Source organism: Chlorocebus sabaeus, chromosome 22, assembly GCF_047675955.1.
Source record: "Chlorocebus sabaeus isolate Y175 chromosome 22, mChlSab1.0.hap1, whole genome shotgun sequence".
Lineage (NCBI taxonomy): Eukaryota > Metazoa > Chordata > Mammalia > Primates > Cercopithecidae > Chlorocebus > Chlorocebus sabaeus.
Window position 1 is genome coordinate 34,689,074 of NC_132925.1, and position 21,677 is coordinate 34,710,750.

Sequence of the window (21,677 nt, forward strand, 5' to 3'; positions counted from 1 at the left end):
AATAGAATGAAGAAGAGTTATAGCAATACTTAATTAGACTGAAATATTCAGAAAGAGTATAAAATTTCTACATCTTCTACATCTTTTACTTACAATTTCGTATTATTTTTAGGTATACATAGAAAAAGATATGTAATGTGCTTAAGGACAATAAAAGAAAAACAATAAAATAAAAGAAAATTTGAGGTAGCAAATCCAAGACCTTAAATATCATAAGACAATTAAAGAAGATAAAGCCCATTCAGGAAAATATTATTGGACATTACCTTCAGCCTTCAGAGTCCCAAAGGCAATTCTTGACACTTCTTTTTATTTGTCTGTAGAAAAAAGAATACTTAAAATTAGAAATCTTCCAAGGAAAACATTTGCATTTCTATAATAACTTTATGACTCACGTAGCTGAGTTTGTGTATGCCAACTAATATCTAGTTTTAAAAAGAAAACTGAAAGCTAACACATTCATATGTGTACAGGTACTCAGTAAAACATGGCCCAAATATACACTGCATATACATTTTTGAGAAGGGATAGCATGGTGTTTGCTATAGTATCATAAGAATTTATCTTAACTCATAAGGATATTTGCATTTTTATTTTCATATTTTCTTTTAAGAAAAGTAAACCCCAAATTGCTTTTAACCTATTTATTTGCTCATTCTTATTAACAGAGAGTTTGCCAAGATCTATGATGTATAATGTACTGGTCATCACTGGTGAGTTTAAAAGTATGCAAAGATAAAACACAAGCCCTATTCTCAAAATAGTAGATAAGGTTAAGAGACATTTGCATAAACACAGATAACCCAAAGAAAATAAAAAGAAAATGGGTGGAAAGAAATAAAGATGCAAAGGGTAACATGTTCAGTACAGTTTAGTACCCAAGGCATTGACATTAAAACGTGACTTAATATTTCCTGTCTTAGCAGAAAGGCTAATAGTAGGGTCCTACTCATATTTAGATGCAAGGATGCCAAACAAATGGATGGGTTGCTTTTAAATTTCTTTTTTTTTTTTTTTTTTTTGAGGCGGAGTGTAGCTCTGTCGCCCAGGCTGAAGTGCAGTGGCCGGATCTCAGCTCACTGCAAGCTCCGCCTCCCGGGTTCACGCCATTCTCCGGCCTCAGCCTCCCGAGTAGCTGGGACTACAGGCGCCCGCCACCTTTAGTATAGAATTGAAGCTGGACAGGGAACAGGCAGGTTGAGGTTGATTGACTATCGAAAGACTAAAAACAGCTCCCCTATTAAAAACTGAATTCGATGTTGTGTTCCCATTAGAAAATGATCTCTCTAAATTTACTATGAATTCTCAATGATGACCTTGATGCCATATTTACTAATAATCTCCACAGAGATTTGGTGATTCAAAGTTTCAAAAGCAGTTGTAATAATGGAAATGCAATACATAAACATATGCTGATTCTATAATCTAGTACATCTACAGTAAAATGCCCATTATAATTTTTAAAATCTGAGGATTTTAATTGACTATATCATTAATATGCATGCACAATATTTTTGCAAACAACAAACCACACTAGTAAACCAAAACAAACCTAAGGTTTGGCTGCACTAATAGACAAATACGTTCCAGAAAGGGAATCTGACAGTCTTGTTATATTTGAGGTACATCAGCATTATTATAGTTATTCTGCATCTGCAAACTAGGAGAGATGCTAAAAGTTAGTAACTGCTAGGAGGAGTGAGATCAGAAGAATTAATGATGAAGACTTAGGATGATTAGGAACAGAAAAGAAAAATGTTCTGATCATAGAGATAAGGTGGAGGACACCTTTGAGAAAATTAATTTGGCCACTACATGATATATTACCAAAGTTATTTTTGTTAATTGATTATCTGTCTCTGCCCTCTAGAATGGAAGTAACATAAGGGCAGGCACTTTGTCTTTTTCACTGTAACATCATTTTCTTGAATAGTGCCTGCCATATACTAGGAAATCAATGAGTATGTACTCAACGAATGAATGAACAGCCTAATCAATAAAACAGGCACTAACTCCGTATCTATTCACAGATGAGAAATTCAGGCTTAAAGAAATTACATCACGTATACCAAATTAAACTACAAACTCCTACAATGCATTGTTTATTCCTCCATTCAACATTCATTCTAGCAATAGGAGAAACAGGCAATAAGCAAATAAATTGTTAGATTTATAATGTCATATAATTAGTACTATGAAGTCAGATAAAACAAGATAATGGCACTGAGAGTTACATGACCTGATATTTTAGATAGATTTGGACAGGAAAGCTCCTCAAAGGAGGTAAGAATACAAGTAACCTGAATCAAATAAAGAAAACAGTCAAAACAAAAAAATCTGAAGGACTGGCCAGGTGCGGTGGCTCATGCCTGTAATCTGAGCACTTCGGGAGGCCAAGGCGGGTGGATCACCTGAGGTCAGGAGTTCGAGACCAGCCTGCTTAACATGGCAAAACCACATCTCTACTAAAATACAAAAAATTAGCCGGGCGTGGTGGCGGGTGCCTGTAATCCCAGCTACTCGGGAGGCTGAGGCAGGAGAATTGCTTGATTCCCAAGAGGTGGAGGTTGCAATGAGCCAAGATCGCACCACTGCACTTCAGCCGGGGTGATGAGAGCAAAACTCCATCTCAAAAAAAAAAAAAAAAAAAAATGAAGGACCATCTGAATTGTTTTACGATTAAATAACACGTATTTCCTTGCCTAGTATAATGGCCAGCATATACCAAACAGTGCACTCAATATTTTTTATTATATTGCTAGTCTTTTTATAAATTGTGAATTTCCCCACTAGATTACTTTGTCAAAGGCATTTACTGTTATTTCCCTTAAAGTTCCTTAAATAGTGCCTAGCAAGAGCTCAATAAACATTTAGAGAACAAAAATAGAAAGACACAATTTTCAGTTCATTAATTAGAAAATAAGCAGACTACATGAATATGAAAAAGTCACCATCTTTCATATGCCTGAGTCAATCTAACTGTTAAATCAATTTCACAAAATATTTCATCTTTCCTAAATTAAAACAAAAAAGAAAAAGGGGAAAATGTATAAAATGGCCAGGCCCAAGAAGTCATAGATAACAAAAGAATAAGAAAGAATCAGAAGAAAATTATTAACATGAGGTCACTCTGTTTACCGTTTCCATGCTGTCTGACTCCATCAGATTAACACATTTTTCCAGTGCAGGGACATTGCCACACAGATATCTGATTCATTTATGTATTCCTAATGCAGGCACAAGCCTTGTTTTATAACAAACATTCAAAAAAATCTTCGTTGTACTGAAATGAACTAAAATGATTTTAGTAGTTTTGATGCTTTAAAGCTAGCTGAAAACAATAACAACAAACCAGGGGACTAAAAAACCTAAAAAACAAATTTATACAGAGAAAACATCAAGCATTAGGTTTGAGTCCTGCAGCAAAGGAGCAGAGAACAAGGTAGGTTCTTTCCAAAGAGTGAAATATAAGTGACAGTGTGATATTGGCATTGGAAGAGACAGATCAGTAGAAGATGACAGGGGGACTCAGGTATGAGGTAAATATTACAAGTAACATTTCCATGAACAATGTTAAGATAGCTGACTGATTACATGTGGAAAAATAAATTCTGTTCTCTAATTCTTATCAGCACTAAAATATAAATCAGGTCAATAAAACTCAATATAATATATAAAACAATCAAGGACCTCTAAGAAAATACATATGTATAATTTTCTGAACTCCAACATGGGAAGTACTTTTTAAGTACATACACAGTGGTATATAATATAAGCATAAAGATTTGTGATTTTTACTACTTAAAATTAAAAATTTTAGCCTGGGCAACATGGTGAAACCCTGTCTCCACAAAAAGTACAAAAATTAGTTGGGCGTGGTGGTGCACAACTGTAGTCCCAGCTCCTCAGGAGGCTGAGGTGGGAGGATCACCTGAGCCTGGAGAGGTCAAGGCTACAGTGAGCCATGATCCTGCCACTGTACTCTGGTTTGGGCAAGAGAACAAGACCCAGTCTTAAAAAAAAAAAAAAAAAAAGGTGTAAGGCAAAAAATATCTTCAACAAAATTCAAAATTAAGAGGCCAACAAAAAATAAATATTTTTAAAGTGTATAATGTTCATTGGGCTAAGAGTCTTTATAAATAAATAAACATATTATTCTACTTTTTAAAATGAGCAAAATACATGAATAGGCAATTCACAATAGAATTGTGAGTTATCTTCTAAACTATGGAATGCATTTATAAATATATTTTAACATATATAAAATATATTTTAAACTATCTATAAAATAGTAATACTTATTACTATTTATTAATACTGAATAATACTATTAATTCTAAATAATACCTATAAGTAATAAGGTGAAATAAGAAGCTAAAATACATATGTAATAATATTAATCTGCAATAGCAATGAAAGAAATGCAAATTAAAAACTAAAATATTCCAGCATAGTGAACTGGTTAGATAAATTATGTGTAATAGGATATTAAGTGTTCATTAGGCAAGTGAAAATATATAATACATCATTAAGCTTAGAAAACAGGCTATAAAATGGTAATAATTATAACATACCAATATTTAATAATTTTTCTCTATATAATATAAATACAGACTATGCACAACTTTTGGTCATATGCATATACAAGTATAGATCTGTATGTACCAGGCATATGTGTGTTTGTGTGTGTGTGTTTGCATGTATATGAGAAAAAGCATGTATGTGACTGTAAAAAAACTTAAACTACATTATTCTTTGAATTTATCTTAAGATTATGACAGATTTTTTTCTTCTTAAAATTTATTTCCAAATTTTCTATAATAAAAACAAATTATTTTTATAAACATTAAAAGCACTAAAAGAAGGCACCTAGTTTATGTTTCAGGAAAGAAAAATTTAATGTTATTAGAATTCTTGAATGTTAAGAAAGACATTTGAAAATGTCTGTCATTTTTGGTGAAACCTTTTTAACTGCATAGATTTTTTAAAAGAAAAAAATGTAAGGAAGGAAAGGAGAAAGGGCAGGTGTTGTGAGGAAGGGAAGAAAGAGAACAACAAAGAAAGAAAAATAAGATTTATAAAGATAACAGCAACAACCCATAATGGTATCTATTAGGTTCCTAGCAATCAAATTTTAACTGGTAACATCTCTAATTAAATTTTCAAAGAAAAGCACAGACTGGAATGTAGAAAACTTAAGTTGGAGGTTACATTTATACTGTAAACATACTTTTACAAGAGAAAATAGATAAAATGTTCATTGATTTCAATGATAGGACTACTGTATAAAGAGAGACAAAATATGCCATGAGAACATAAGATGCTCCAAATCAGTTTTGGAAGTAGGAGTAGTATAAATTTCAATTAAGTAAAAGTTTAAAGTAAGCAAATTTTAAGTAGCTATAAAATCATGTTCATTCCCATATAAGTAATGCTTTTCAATCCATAGTCTTTAACATGTCATTCAAAACATATGACCCTACAACATATGAACTATGACTTCTGGTTAGTTGTTTCAATGGACATTATTTTGTATAAGGCCCTCCCAATGAGTACAAAATGAATAGAAACTGTTAAAGACCATTCTCTATCAATAATTATAGCAAACAAGTCTTCATTAAATAGAAATTTAACCATGAGGTTTAGTTGTATTTTATTTTAAAAGGCAAATGAAAGCCAATTTATGATCCTGAAATATCATAAAGAACCTGTACAGTTCCATTGTCAAGAAGACAAGATACATTCCTTCAAAGACTTGAAAAGCCTTAATTTCAGTTCATCCATAATCATGCATCCTAAGGTGGAGGTATTCATTTTGGATTTGGATATCTTATTAGAGTTTTTAAAACACCAGGGAAATCTGGTAAGTTCTATGGTATATTCTCAAAGAACCCTTCATGAGATTGGTCTGGCTAAACCCCATACTAAAACCATCTGAAATAAAGTCAAATTCCATGGAGCTGGAGCTCGAGAGCAACAACAAAAGACCATTCACTGACTCAGTTATACTTGCTCTTAGGTATTTCAGGTTCGCTTCTAAATAGACGGAAAAAGTACAGAAAGATTAGGTAATAAATACTGTTTTTAACTTTAAAATACAATCAAGTTTTTTCTTTACTTTCTATTTAAAAGTAACCCAAGCCCTTCCTTTTATTATGTGAAGCTTCACTCTGTTTATTTTTATTTCCCAAGAGCAGAATGCCTTAAATAAATTCTAAAAACCAACACACCAACAAATAAATAAATTAAAACTCAATGACTATAAAAAGTACACAATCTAACCTGCTTAATTATTAACAGGTAAATAGAATGCACTTCTAAATTATTTACTTAATCCCCTTCAACTAAAAACTTTAAAGTTTTTTGCCTTGAAATGTATATCCTTTCTAAGGATCCATAAAACAATTATTTAAAAATCTTCTATTAAGCCCTTTTAGTAAAAGCAATTTTAAAATACCAAAGTAAATATGCACTTAAACATTTACATAAGTTCATAAAAAATAGAAGACTTTTTAAAAATTTTACAGGTCAGTAAAATTATTTTTCTTCCAGCTTTCCCTAGTCTTCTGTCAAATATTTTACTCTACCATGAGCAGACATATTCAGTACTAAATTATATTAGATTGATATAATAGTTTTGAAGTAAGCATTTATAGAATACTCTTATTCCTAAGCATACCATAAGAAATAATTATGAAACTATAAAAATATTAATAATTTTGAAACTTCAAGAAAAAAAGAATGAAAAAATTCAAAATCACCATTTTCTAGATAAGACTGGACTATTTTCACCAGCATAGCTAATCACTGAAGAAGACTGCTGCTTGATGCAAGTAACCATTGATTATCTGAAATGTTGGTTAGTTAAATGTTCTGGTTAGCTAATGGTTCACCAGGGGGGAAAGTGGTTTTGTTTTTAGATAGTTTTAACAAAACATGTAAGATGCTCTAGTAGATTTCTCTGCCTTAGCAAATAGGGAACTATAATTTTATCTTTCACTTCAAATGAAAAAATTATGTTGCCTTAGAGGATGGTTCTTGAACTTTTTGGGAAGTCAGAAGGGGCTCTAGGATGATGATTAAAAAAAAACAAGAATCTTTTTTCTCTATAAAAGTGCATATGATCACGAAATTTTGTATAAAATTTCCAGGGGTCCAGAGACCCACATAAAAACCCTTTGCCTTCTAATTTTACAGAATTGTAAGTGCTTAAACATATGAGATTGCACCCATACAGTAACCCCCAGGACAAAGGAGAATGTTTGAAGTTCCTTCTGAAGACATGCCTAACAATGAGCTATTCTGTTATGATTTGTATCCTTTCTTCTAAAAGGGGTGGGTGAAAACAATTCTGGATAATTCAGTCTTGGTTAAAGGTTAAATATGTTTCCTTTAAGGACAATTGCATCACAAGGTATTTGAGCTTTGAAACAAAGTAGTGCTGTTTTAAAATCATTCCACATTTTAGAAGTGACAAAAATTTTCTTCCTATATTTTTGAAACAATAGAAAGCAGAGTCGAAGAGAAAGCTATTTAATTTTCATCTTTACTTCTAAAGATTAACAGATAATAGCAAATACATGAGCAGTCCCCATATTCAGGTTCTGTTCAAAGCACTTTTATTTGTATTTACTTATTTAAACCTCACAAAAACTCTAGGAGGTAGATAATATCATTATATCCACTTTATCGATGTGTAAACTAAGGAACAGAGGGAGTAAGTAATTTGCCAAAGGACACCTTTTTACTAAGTGGCAGAACCAGGATTTATGCCCCCGTCAATCTGGCTGCAGAGTTTTGATTCCTACAGACCATGTTCCACTCCTAGAGACCATGTTCCATTTCCAGCTTCAATCTTTCACGAGTTCTTCAATCTTTCATTAGTTGATGGTTTTTCTTGTGTGTTATTATATTTAACACAAGTCTACCTCTTCACTACCATGCAAGGAACTTTCATAATGGTTTTCCCAGAAAAACTCATTTGGTGAATTGTTCATAAGATGCTGACAAAACTGGCCCCACCTCTGTGCAGCTGGCAGTTTTATACCATAGTAAATTTCCCAGAGTCAATGCCCAAAATTGAAAAAATAAGATACCACCAGTTCAGTAAATGTGGAATTATACAATGAAAGCTGACCTCTCATTTTCTTTTTGGAAACAGTTTTCAGGGGATAAATACGTGAATGATTATATATTCTAAAGGCAACCAAGACAACAGTACAAATGGGCAATATTATCATAATAACTTCTCAAAGGTAGGATTGTCTGCTATTCCTAATTCGTCTGATGAGAGGTACACCAGTCGATACAACTTTTACTTTCTAGTCCTAAATCATTTATATGAAATAACCTGTCAAAGTAAAATGCATACTTAGTGAGGGCCAGCAAGTGGCCAAATTGCAGTATGAATATTTTCTTGAAATATCCTCTTGGCAGATTGTTACCAAAGACAGCAACCAATTTGTAATGCAGGATTTGCTTTTAGTGTACCAATCTTTATACATTGAGTAATTCCATGAAGAGCAAAGGCTTTAGATATAAATTCATTCAATTTAATTTTTATTGAATTACTCCCTAAAAATAAATGCAAACAGGCAGGTACCAGTGAGACACAAGTATAAAAGGGCGAACTAAAGCAGAATGTTCAAAGTCCTAAAATATGGTTAAAGAGCAGGTATACAGAAAAGAAGGTACAACTCAAGGCAAATGGAAATACAAAAACAAGATAACATAAGGAAGAAGCTTGATAATTAAGGCAGTTTTTTTTTTTTTTTTTTTAACATTAGACCTATAAACTTTTTTTTTTTTAATTTATTTATTATTATTAAACTTCAAGTTGTAGGGTACATGTGCACAATGTGCAGGTTTGCTACATATGTATACTTGTGCCATGTTGGTGTGCTGCACCCATCAACTCGTCATTTACATCAGGTATAACTCCCTAAACTTTTATGAAGAAACTCATTTCAATGCAGCCAAGCTAGGCTGGGAATGAGAACCTGGTTAATATAAAAGTATGCCTGGAATAAAATATCATCCTTTGCCTCTATCTCTATAGCATCCTATACACCATAATAGAACAAATATTTGAAAATCATCTAGTTATTTCCTGTAATAGTTCCTAATAATTTACAGTATCAAGTCTTATACACTTGGTTTTCAAATTCCTCCATAACCTGGTTCCATTATACAAGCTCACTTACAAATAATGCAGAAACTATACTGTCTCACCCAATGAGATAAGATTTTAAATGAATATACATTGTTTCACCAAACAATTATTGGGTCTACAATGTGTCATGCAATGTTCATGTAGCTGAAATATTTTCACATATATATCAGGCTTTTCCTATGCCCTCAACATGTCCTTCATGATGTCCTTCCTATATAGTTCAGCATGAGGTACTTGTCTCTACTCTGTCAATTTCTGTTAAATTCATAGTGAACCCAAATTAACTCGAGAAATGACAGTTAGAGAAATTAAAGTATGATATAAAATTGCACTGAGGAACCAGATTTAGAACCTGAGCAGCATTGTTTCTCAAGGCCGTTCTTGTCTTCATATTTCATGGTCAAAGGTCAACGTTGAAAAAGCATATGAAAGCTAATAGTAAAACTCACAAGTCTGTTACCCAAGCAAAGCACCTGATCAGTATCTGATCCAAGCAAGCCAAAAAAGGAAAGAAGTTTGTGTATAACTTCTGGCTTCAGACTGATATGAAAGGCTTCATCCTTTCAATTAAGGCATAGACTTTTCCCTATCTGTGATATAAAATATATTAGCAGTTATAGACTAGGAATTTTTACATTTAAGCCAAAATACAGCCAACAGAGTTTAAATTTTAAGTATTTTGTTAAACTAAATTAACTGAATTTTCAATTATAGATTTTAAAAGCTTAGAAATTTTCCACACTTTTGTTATAGACCTCTTGTTATTTTCTAGTTTCAAAAATGTCTCTCTGCATAAACTCATGGTTTTCAGGTTTTTCACAATTGCTTCAATAAGCATTACAGTAATGCTTTTTAAAACGAAACTATTTCCTTTGCTATATTACTGCCCACTTGACTTTCTTATCCAAAGCCAGTTTTGCTCTCTGAATTTACTTTTTTCTTTCTTCTCCCCAAAGGTGTATTGATATGGTACATACTCCTTCCATTTCCTGGTGCAATTCGAACATGCCATCCTCCCAATCATAATCCAGTCCATCTACCAACAACCTATTTTTCTTCTGTGAGGCTGGCATTGATGATGGAGATCATGGGGTTTAGGATGTCTCTTTTCAGTCATTCAGCCTGGCCCATTCGCAGTCCTAATCTTTTTCTTGTTAAAAATCAATTATATATTTTTAAAAGCTTTGTCCTTTTCTCAAATCCTCCCTCCAACAACAGGAGGCAGCTTTCTATAAATGTCCCTGCTCAGTTACCATTTTCTGTGAACAAGTCTCTGCTCCATCAGGATGCACAAGAACTACCCAGACCCATGTACTGACATTCCAGATAAGCTTCTCTTTGGTCTTGGAGCCAAAGAACCAAGTACTAATTCCCAGTTTCTCCCAAACTTTCGCTATCTCAGTATATTCTCTCTTCTCACTCTTATTCCTATCAAGACACCTATGAATGGCCTTCTCTTTTATTGAACAACGGTTGATTCAAATACAATCAATTCAATAACTCTCATTTTAGATATGAAACATACATTTATGTTTAGAAAATACTAATCAATTGAGTACCTTAGAAAACAAACAAGGAGCTAATTTTGTGTCCTGTTCCCAGGCGCACTCTCACACAGACACAAAAACACACACTCACACTTCCCTACACCCAAATTGTTTTACTAAAATCCAGCCACACTACGCTTTCTGTCTTCCTTCATCAGGCCACACTTGTTTGGGGCTTTTGAACATGCTCTTCTACAAGGCTCTTCTCCCAGATCATTTCATGATGGCTTCCCCTTCTCATCATTCAGTCCTCAACTCAAATGGCACCTTGATACTGTTCATCCCACCCTATCTGACCCAAGTCACCTTGATCCCACTACCCAGATTTCTTTTCTTCACAGGATATCACTATCTGCAACTATTTGACTTATTTATAAGCTGATTCACTATCAATTTTCCTACATCAGGGAGGCTATCTGTCTTATTCTCTGCCAAATCACTTGCCCCTAGGTGTCATGCCTGGCACATAGTAAGCATTGAGAAATCTGAATAACGAATAAATGAATTTACAAAAATCATTAGCCATAAATATTTTTCAAGTGCTTACAATGTAGAAGGTAATTTTTTTTTTTCAGTTGAATCTTAGGCTGAAAAATGCTCTATCCCTCAGCATTAATGGGGCACAGTAAGTCTATTTGAGAGATGGGTCCAAGATCAAGTGGATGACACTTATTTTGAAAAAGTTCTAAACAAAATATATTGCTACCCCATTAGACCTAAAAGGTCTTAATACATAAGACTAACAACATTGTTCTTCTCAGCTTTTGTTTCCTTCACACTTCCCCATTAAACTTTTGATATGTCATTACGTCCTTTTATGATGTCAAGAACAACTGAATGGAACTGAATGAAAGTAGTTACCATGACACATATCCAATTTGGGACCTTTACTGCCAAAATAGATGGGTCATTCCTGACGAAACATGGGAATATTCAGGGTGAGACCAAACCCTGAATCTTTACATGTTCACTCCCTCTCACATTCATGCAATGTACAAATATTCAGACTATACCTAGCCTTAACAACAATTATAATGCCTTTACAGGCGAAAACTTTCATTCATTTAAAAAAGGACCTTTATCTATAAAGTGCCAAATAATAAATATTTTAGCCTTTGCAGGTCATACAGTTTCTGTCTCAACTACTCAACTCTGCCACTATAGTCTAAAAGCAGTCATAGGCAATAAACACATAAACAAATAACCATGGCTGTACTCCAATAAAATTTTTTTTACAGAAGGGGGTGGGATGCATTTGGCAAACCCTGATCTAACCCATCAGTGAAGCCTCCAAAATTTATATATGCGGAGATGTAGCAAGAAAATTTGATCAAAAAGTGTGTTGGGAGGACTTATGTTAGCATCTACTTTTCCGTGATACACATTTTGTTTTTATATGAAATATATGTGTATGGGGTGGGTTGGAAAAGATTACAGGAAACCTGAACCCCTCAGGTCACTCTTGTCACTTCCTCCTAATCCTGCAATCCATTTGAGGGTGTTCTTGGCATTACATTTTGGCCTTCTATAGATTCATCAGCTTTCTCTGCATACTTCATCCATCAGATTATTTATATCATAATTTTACAATTATTTTTGAAAAGCTATAACAAAGACTTGGTTGAAGTTCAAAATATATATTCCCTTTAACCATGCTAATTCTGCATTCTATTTTAAACATTATTAATTTTGTCAGGCATGATTTGTTTATAATAAACTCATCTTTTTCATCACTCATGATTCCTTTGTCTTCAAGATGTTTATTGATTTCCCTTACAGTGTTTTATGAGAATGTTGTCAGATACCCTGCAAGTCATTTAACATTACACTTACATCTACTGTAACAATTCTTTCTCCCTCACAATCCTTTAGGTCTTCTAAATTTCCCAATTGGAATATACCTTTATCCAAAGTATAATAAATACACCTTTATCTGTTTCTGGTTGACAGCTATTTTCAAAAGGTATTTTAAACACATTATATGTTTTTTAGAATTGTGTTTTAACACCAAAACAGCCACACAAGTAAACTAAAATTTAGTAAAGATTCTAAATGATAACACATTGATTTACACAGTCACAAGATACATTACATATTAATTAGTAATGTTATCATTTTCTACTCTCTGTCTTATAGTTTCTTTAATAAATTCTACTGCCAATCAGCTTTCATTAAGATACCAGCCCTTCTAATCATGATAACCAATAAATTGTACTCTATGCTTCTGACATCCAATTCTGCTTTATCTATTCTGGCTACATAAATCTCTAAAGTCTATAGTGTCAAAATATTTTTGTAGCTTCAACTAGGGTTTGACAAAAATGCTAAAACTATAAAATCTAAATGTAAAGTTTACCATTAAATTATATCAGCATGTCATACAACCATGATTTTTAAAATAAAATGAAGAAGTACAAAAAGTAAGATTTTAGATAACATGATAAAGTCTGCTTCAATTTGATTCAGTATTCAATAAATAAAACCACTTGAGAATCCTAGTAAAAGTAAACCTTGAGATGGTTGAAATATCCATTTTAAATAATGGGAACTTTTAGGTAATTGTCTGTATAAAACAAGAATCAGGCTTTTGAGGTCATAAAATGCTTGACCTTCCCAGGTACAATGAATGCAGAAAGCTTACTACTAAGTTACACAATAGGGGTAAGATTGTTGAATCTATCTGAAAAATAACATTTTCAAAAGCTCCACAAAGTAACTGATTCATTAAAGAAATAATTGGAAAGATTATTTCTCTTTCCTCATATGAAGGAGAAATCACAAAACATTGCAATATTTTCAAAAGAGGATGAAGTGCTCACATTTCACTTGTGAGGTTTCAATAGCTTTATTACCTATGCTCTTGCTATGTGTTCAGCATGCTGAAGAAAAGTATTTCCAAAATAACATAGGTTTGCTAATCCTTGGTTCCTGATAATATCACATGATAGGATAGGAGCTTTCAAACATAAGCAAGCTGACAGTCACTTGCTCTGTATTCAGAGGGACCAATTTTTCCCTACATACATGAATACAGCACAAATAATAGAGTGCCAAAAGTTGAGTGTAAGTGCAAAGCCTTCAACATCACTCAGATATCAGCAAAATTACCTGTTTAGCTACATATAAAAGAAGTCAGGTACAATATGTTGAAGGGGAGGGAAGACTGGAATTGAAATAATGTATCTGCCTCTGCTACTTAATCTGCATCACTGAAAAGAATTAAACCAACCTTGCCAAAGGTAAGTCTTGTCTAGGTAGAAACTGTCTTATCAATGCCATCTCACCTATTCCCTGTGGTCTTCTTATCTCTCTTTCTCTCCTAAACTATCTTTTTTTTTTTTTTTTGTAATAATCTCTCTCTTCGCCTAAACTTTTCAACTTCTCTCTCTTTCTTTTTTACTCCCTCCACTAGACATACACACACTCTCTCTCTCACACACACACACAAATACTGTATGATGCTAACTGCTAACTTAAAGGAGATTCAATTTTACCAATCAGATATGATTATTGATGTGACAGTACAGGAGTAAATATGCCAGCCACTGAAAAATTAGGGCAACATGATCTAAATCAAGTGCTAAATACATTAATCATATACATACTATGCATTTCTGTAGAACACTTATTAGGCTACAAGCAATCATAAAGATTAGCATAAATATCCTAAAATACCTATTAAAAGTCAAGACAGGCAGATTCGGCTGACATAGTTGTATCTCTCTTTCTTTTCATATAAAGAGATATTCAGTATGATTTTGCTAATTAAGAAGTGAAACAAGTGAGAATGAAAGCTATAAAGGGAAATCTCTGGGTGTCAGACAAAAAGAAAGAACTCAAAGCTAGAGCAGGAGGTGGAGCTGAACTCTTGGTGTTCCCCTAGAGCACCACTGCCACATATATCCATATATTTGTCCGCAGTGTGGGGAAACAGACAAAGCCTGAAGCCAATGAGAGGAATGGAACAGAAACTGAGACTCACACTTATTACTGGATGTCCCCTCCTGCATCTGTAAGATTTACACTAGAAAAGTCTATAAACTAGCCTAGAGACAAAGTAATAAAGCTAGCCATCTTCTTAGGGTTCTGCTTAATAAACAAACAAACAAACAAACACACACATAGAAAATGAAACCCAGATACGTGCCATGGATGCCTTAGGAATCAGCACTGCACTAATTGGGAGAGAAAACTGAAAGCCAAAAATTAACACAAAACCAATGAGGTTTTCCATAGACCACTACAGGCACACATCTTGGGTTACACAATAGAAGGAAATACTAAATTACTTTGGAAGGACTCACAGAACTCACAGAGAAAACAACCTTCTTCAACTGAGAATGAGCTAACCATAGGATCAAAAACTGATACTCTTTTGTTCAATTCAACATCTATCTATTAAATGCTTTTTTAGGCAGATACTATTTTGGACCCTGAAGATACATTAGTGAATAAAACATAATTCCTGTTCTCAGCAAGTTTATATTCTCATGAGGAAGACAATGAATACAGAAATACAAAATATAATGTTCAGCTCCAATAAATGCCACAAGAGAAAAGTAGTACAAAAGAAAATAGATGAAGAGATGGAGAAACAGATATGTAGAAAAAATATTTATAGAAACACTCTAAGAAGGTGATATTTGAGCAGAACCCTGAACAAAGTAAAGGAGTGAGTCATGAGGCAGAAGATACATCAACAGGAAAGAATAAAATTAGAAAAGACATAGAAGGTTTAAACTACATCATTTTGAACTAACTGATGTGTAAAAATTTCCCCCCTCGAACATTGTACATTCTTTCCATCTAATGTGTAATATTTATAAAATTCAACCATTATGATCTAAAAAGAGGTATTAACAAATACCAAAGAATTGATATGACAAAATAAGGTATCTGACTGCAATGGAATAAAATAAGAAATTAAGACAAAAAGATAGATTAAAAAGCCCTATATATTTAGAAACTAAAAAAAAATTCATAAATATTCCATGAGTCAAAGAAGAAATCATAATTGAAATATTAATTATTTAAAATGAACACAATAAAGGCACTACATATCAAAACCTGTGGGATGCAGCTAAAGTGGTTCTTAGTGGAAAATTTATGGCTTCAAATGCACATATTAGATTTTTAAAAATGTAAAATTAATTAGTTAAGGATCTAATTTAGCAAGTTAAAAAATAATAGCAGAATAAATCCATGTAAAAGGAAAGCCAATAATGATTAGAAGAAAAATTAATAACATGAAATAAATGTACAATAGAATCAACAAAACCAAAATTTTGTTCTTTAAGAAGAGGTGTAATATATTAGGGTAAATCCTATTTAGTATTCAACCCATAGTAAAACTTACGCTGATCAAAAAATATTAATCATTAAATATTTAAGAAAGAAATAGAGGCACTAATTAGAAACTTTAGGAATGAAGAGAATGTATCTCGAACAATACAGGAAAGATTTAAAATAACCTGAGAATATACTAAACAACTGAACACTAAATGACAATCAATTTACAAGTTTGAGTTTACAAACTCAAATGAAATAGGCAGTTTCCTAGAAAAGTATAACATAAGAAGACTATGTAATTACAAATAGAAAACCTGAATAAATTTATGATCAATAATTGAGAGAAAAAATAATCTCCTGACAAGTTACATCTCACATGGTTTAACAGTTGAATCCTGCCAAGCCTTTAAGGAATGGATAATCTCAGCCTTTTATAAACTATTACAGAAAGAAAAATAAATATCCAAACTTCATTGTCTTCTTACTTTTTTTTCAGAGTACTTAGTGTCTTAGTAATATTTTCACAACAAACAGCTTAAAAGTATGTAACAGATCCATTAATTTAATCATTAGGTCTAAACAACTCAATAAGTATTTTTGTCCCAGCAATATAGCCCTATAGAAACAATAAACATAAATTTTTAAAAATTATTTTTACTTCATTCTTATATAGCCATCTTTAAGTTTATTATTATTGGGATATGTGTGCCTGTCAGGCACTGTACAACTTTTCAAACCTTGAAATCTGATTGGACACTGCCACACTTATTTCCTGTTCTATACTGATTTTCATGCAGTACCTGCTTTCTATGACAGCAACCACCAAAAACCAAGCTTCACAAAGACATGACACCATCAGGATGAATTTACTGAAATCCCATGCTAAAACTGAACTATTCAAGCTAGATGTTGAATATTGCTACGTTTCTCTTAAAAATTTTAAATAGCTCATGGCCCACCTGTGAGTTCACTGTGGCCCTACAGGAGTGCCTTGGAACAGAGATTGCAAACCATGGCATTATGGTGAGAAATGATTTATGTAAATTTTTAAGTACACAAAACTGCACCGAATGTTCATTGATAAGTGTATGCACATGTGCATGCATGAAATTAAAATATAAAAATAGCAAAAATATGAACTGAGAGCATATGCATTAACTTCAGAAGAGTGGTTACCTCTAGGGACAAAAGGTGGAACTGTAAACACAGGGAACTTCAACTATTTCTGCAATGATTAATTTCTGTAAAAACAAAATTCAAGCAAATATGGCAAATGCTAATTTTTTTAAAATATGGGTGATGGATATTTGGTATTTATTACATTAATTTTGTTCCTTATTATATTTTTGAAATAGTTCATAAAAGAAAATAAGAAATGATAAGCATCGTGAGTTTTCAAAAGCTTCATATAGGCTGCTATTTTTAGCATGCCATTCTAAATCCCAGGACATCTGGTTACTGTTAAACCTGCTTTTCTAGTTTCCATTTAAAATCATTAAACTATCCATTGGGAGTAGTCTTAACATTTAAAGAAAAAAAATCATATAAAGACCCCTATTTCCTAAGCTTCACCCTAAGTCACAAATGCTGCTTTTATTTAGTAACTTTGAAAAAATCTCAGCAGAAATCAGATACAAGTGCTTTCTATTCACTTCTTTAAAATACACTTATTTTCTCATTTCAGTTATTGAAAATAATACCACAGTATGATAGAACATAACATGTATTCATTTAGTGCTATCAAAAACCCCACAAATCTCTGGTCAATTGCAAGAAACATACTTATTCTCAAATTTAGTATTATTTATTTATTTTGTAGGATACTAACCAAGTCAAAAATGAAACTAAATTGAATTAACTGATGATTATGCCAGATGCACATTAAGTTGGTGTTAGTAATGTATCCCAGTTTCTCACATCCATCTTCCCTTTACCTTCTCCCAACCCCAATTTTTTAAAATAAAATTAATATTATTCATTAGAAGCAGGAAACTATAGAGGGAATGTCAGCAAATGTCAGAAGTTCCATGTACCAATCAAGGATCAAAGAAGTTCCATGATAATAACATGAGTTTTAATAATAAATTAAAGAAAATAGCAATTATCCCACCTTACTCTGAACTGGCCAGATCATGGCATGTATCTTATATTATGAGGACACTGCCTCATCAAAAAGCCTAAAGAGAAAAACATGTAGAGTGGTGAGAAATACTTTTTTTCTTTTCTTTTTTTTAATTATTATGCTTTAAGTTCTGGGGTACACGTGCAGAACGTGCAGGTTTGTTACACAGTTATACACATGCCATGGTGGTTTGCTGCACCCGTCAACCTGCATGAGGTATTTCTCCTAATGCTATCCCTCCCCTAGCCTCCCAGCCCCTAACAGGCCCCAGTGTGTGATGTTTCCCTCCCTGTGTCCATGTGTTCTCATTGTTCAAATCCCACTTATGAGTGAGAACATGTGGTGTCTGGTTTTCTGTTCTTGTGTTAGTTTGCTGAGAATGATGGTTTCCAGCTTCATCCATGTCCCTGCAAAGGACATGAACTCATCCCTTTTTATGGCTGCATAGTTTTCCATGGTGTATATGTGCCACATTTTCTATATCCAGTCTATCATTGATGGGCATTTATTTGGGTTGGTTCCAAGTCTTCGCTATTGTGAACAGTGCCACAATAAAAATACATGGACATGTGTCTTTATAGTAGAATGATTTATAATCCTTTGGGTATATACCCAGTAATGGGATTCCTAGATCAAGTGGTATTTCTAGTTCTAGACACAAGTGAAAAACAAACAACCCAATCAAAAAGTGGGTGAAGGATATGAACAGACACTTCTCAAAAGAAGACATTTATGCAGCCAACAAACATGCAAAAAAAAAAAGCTCATCATCACTGGTCATTAGAGAAATGCAAATCAAAACCACAGTAAGATGCTATCTCACACCAGTTAGAATGGAGATCATTAAAAAGTCAGGAAACAACAGATGCTGGAGAGGATGTGGAGAAATAGGAATGCTTTTACCCTGTTGGTGGGAATGTAAATTAGTTCAACCATTGTGGAAGACAGTGTGGCGATTCCTCAAGAATGGTGAGAAATCTTAAACAGTAGGGGCAGTTGAGGCAACTAGGGAGGGTTAACTTGGAAAGGCAACTAGGGAGGGTTAACTTGGAAAATAGAAGACAAAGAGAGAAATCTCCAGTATCACCATGTTTTTGAGAGAGTATTATGTAGAGAGATAATCAGGTAGTTACAAATCACTGGAAGAAAAGAGCATGGATCTCCAGGAATGACTGCTAGATCCACAGTGTAGAATCTTTGGGGTGATTAAAATGTACTGGAATTATATAGTGGTAATGTTTGTACAATGTTGTGAATATGCTAAACTCTATTCTTGAAATGGGTGAAATTTTATGGTATGTGTAAAACAAATTTTTAAGTGTTCATTAGATTCAGTAACATGATTAGTATAATCCAAATAATACATGAAAAGTGAAAAAGCAAACAATAAAAACAATGGTTTCCAAAGAAACGAAGTAATTTTTCAAGGCAGATTGAAATGTTAGGAAAGAGTTTTCTTTTTCTTTTCTTTTTTTTAAAAAAATAGTGAAGGGCTTGAACAAGTTTTAATGTTGATAACATGGAGTTTACAAAGAGACAAAGCATGAAGACATAGAAAGGATAAAATTAATCAGTAGTACAAAATTTCTAAAAAAGTAGAATTCGTGTTCAGAACATAGGTAAACAGATTAGTCTTTTTAAGTGGTATGTTAATTTCTTTTTACAAAACTTCATGAAAAGAGGATACTACTAGCTAGTCCCTCTCAGCTGACCCAGGATATTTACAGATTTTATCTTGGGATGTTAAGCATGTATTTAGATGAAGGTGTCTACTTTTTTTTGACTAGATGATAATGTAATCTTCTGGGGAGAAGGAGGAGCAAAGGTAGAAAGGGCAAATAATTTGTTCAACATTAGCCAGCTAGAAACTGATAGATTTTATTTTTAAAACCATTTTTTTTTTAGTATATATTTAAGGTGTTCAGCATGTTTTGCTATAACTATAAATAGTGAAATGATTACTACAGTCAAGCAAATTAACATCTTTTTATTTTGAATTGATTATATACACACACGAAGTTGCAAATTAGTATAGATAGGTCAAATTTACCCATTACCCAGCTTTCCATATTGGCACCATCTTACATAACCATATACATTATGAAAATGAGGAAGTTGACCTAGCACAATAAAATAAACAACAAATTTTATTTGTATTTCATCACTTTGTGCATGCACTCATTTTTTGTATGTCTTTGTATCACATATATTCATATAACCACCAACAGAGCTTTTGTGCCATCACAAAAGAGTTTGTGACCTCTTTATATGCCTGACCTTCTGAAACCTCTGAAAATAACCAGACTTAATCATAAGAGTAACGGGAAACTACCAAAGAGTATTAAGTGATAAAGTTACATGGCAGACTGTTTCATGTTTCCCTTTATCTCAAATAAAAACAGGGGTGCAAAATTGAAGAAAGAGGCGGCATTAGAATATTATTTCAATAACTAAGGTAAAGCATGATGATGCAGAATAGAATAGTGACTCTAGATATGCAGAAGACTGGATAATTTCAAAGATGTAGATTCAAAAGAATCTGGTAGTTAACTGAATATAGTAGTCAGGAAGGGATCAAGTTGAGCTTATCTGACTTGGGTATCTGGGTTGGTGGTGATACCATTCACAGAGATGTGAAACATGAGGGAAGTGGCTTGGATGTGCTAAGTTTGTTTCTTTATATGTTAAATTACTTACGGGTTATTCAAATGAAGATGTCTAGAAGGTAATTGGTATTGGAGTCTGAGGTTCAGGAAGAGAATCTTGTTGAAGATAAAGATGGGGCTGTTATCAATCCATATATAGTAACTGAAGCCATAAAAATGGGTAAGATCAATCAGAATATGGTATCATCAAAGTCAAGAGAAAAGAATGAGGAGAGGGGAGAGAAAAGGATGGACAGGAAAGGAGGGGAGGGGAAAAGGAGGGGAAAAGAGAGGAGAGGAGCAGGGAAATGAAAGGAGGAGGGAAAGGAAAGGAAGAGGGAAATCAAAGGAGGAGGGAAAGGAAAGGGAAGTAAAAGGGAAAGGGAAAAGGGAGAGGGAAAGGGAAAGAGAGAGGGAAAGGGAGAAGGAAATGAAAGGCAGAAGGAAAGGAAAGGAGGAAAATGAAAGGAAAGGAAAGGGGGAGCAAAATGAAAAGGGGGAGGGAAATTTTCAGGGGAAAACAGAAAGAATGGAAGGACAGAAGGATGGAAGAGAGGAAGGAAGGATCTTGCACAAATTGAGGGTACATGTAAAAACTTCAAATATCATGTAATCATTACCCATAATTTGTGCTATATAAAACTTAATGCAAACTTATCAGCTTTTCTTTCTTAAAGAAAGAAATTTTTTTCTACATTTTTTTTTCTTACGGTTTTTCCATCAAAATGTCTTTATTCTTGGAAGGAATTTCCTCAAATATTTATATTCGATCCAATATTTTTTCTAGAATGAAACATCTCTACTTTCTTGGCCCAAGAACTGTGGTAACTAGCTTGAAAACAGTGCTATATATTTGTTATGTCAGGAAAAAATATAGTTGAATGAAGTGTTCTCTTTCCCAT

At 33.2% G+C, this 21,677-nt stretch overlaps 1 protein-coding gene across 9 annotated transcripts in view; it reads right to left on the minus strand.

Moving 5' to 3' along the window:
* Positions 1-21,677, minus strand: part of ZBTB20 (zinc finger and BTB domain containing 20) — an 830,675-nt gene that overhangs the window by 654,886 nt on the left and 154,112 nt on the right. For all 9 annotated transcript variants that reach the window (XM_073009742.1, XM_073009743.1, XM_073009736.1 and 6 more), the window contains exon 2: positions 267-317. The gene's annotated coding sequence lies outside the window, so the exon portion shown is untranslated. The remainder of the gene's footprint in view (positions 1-266; positions 318-21,677) is intronic.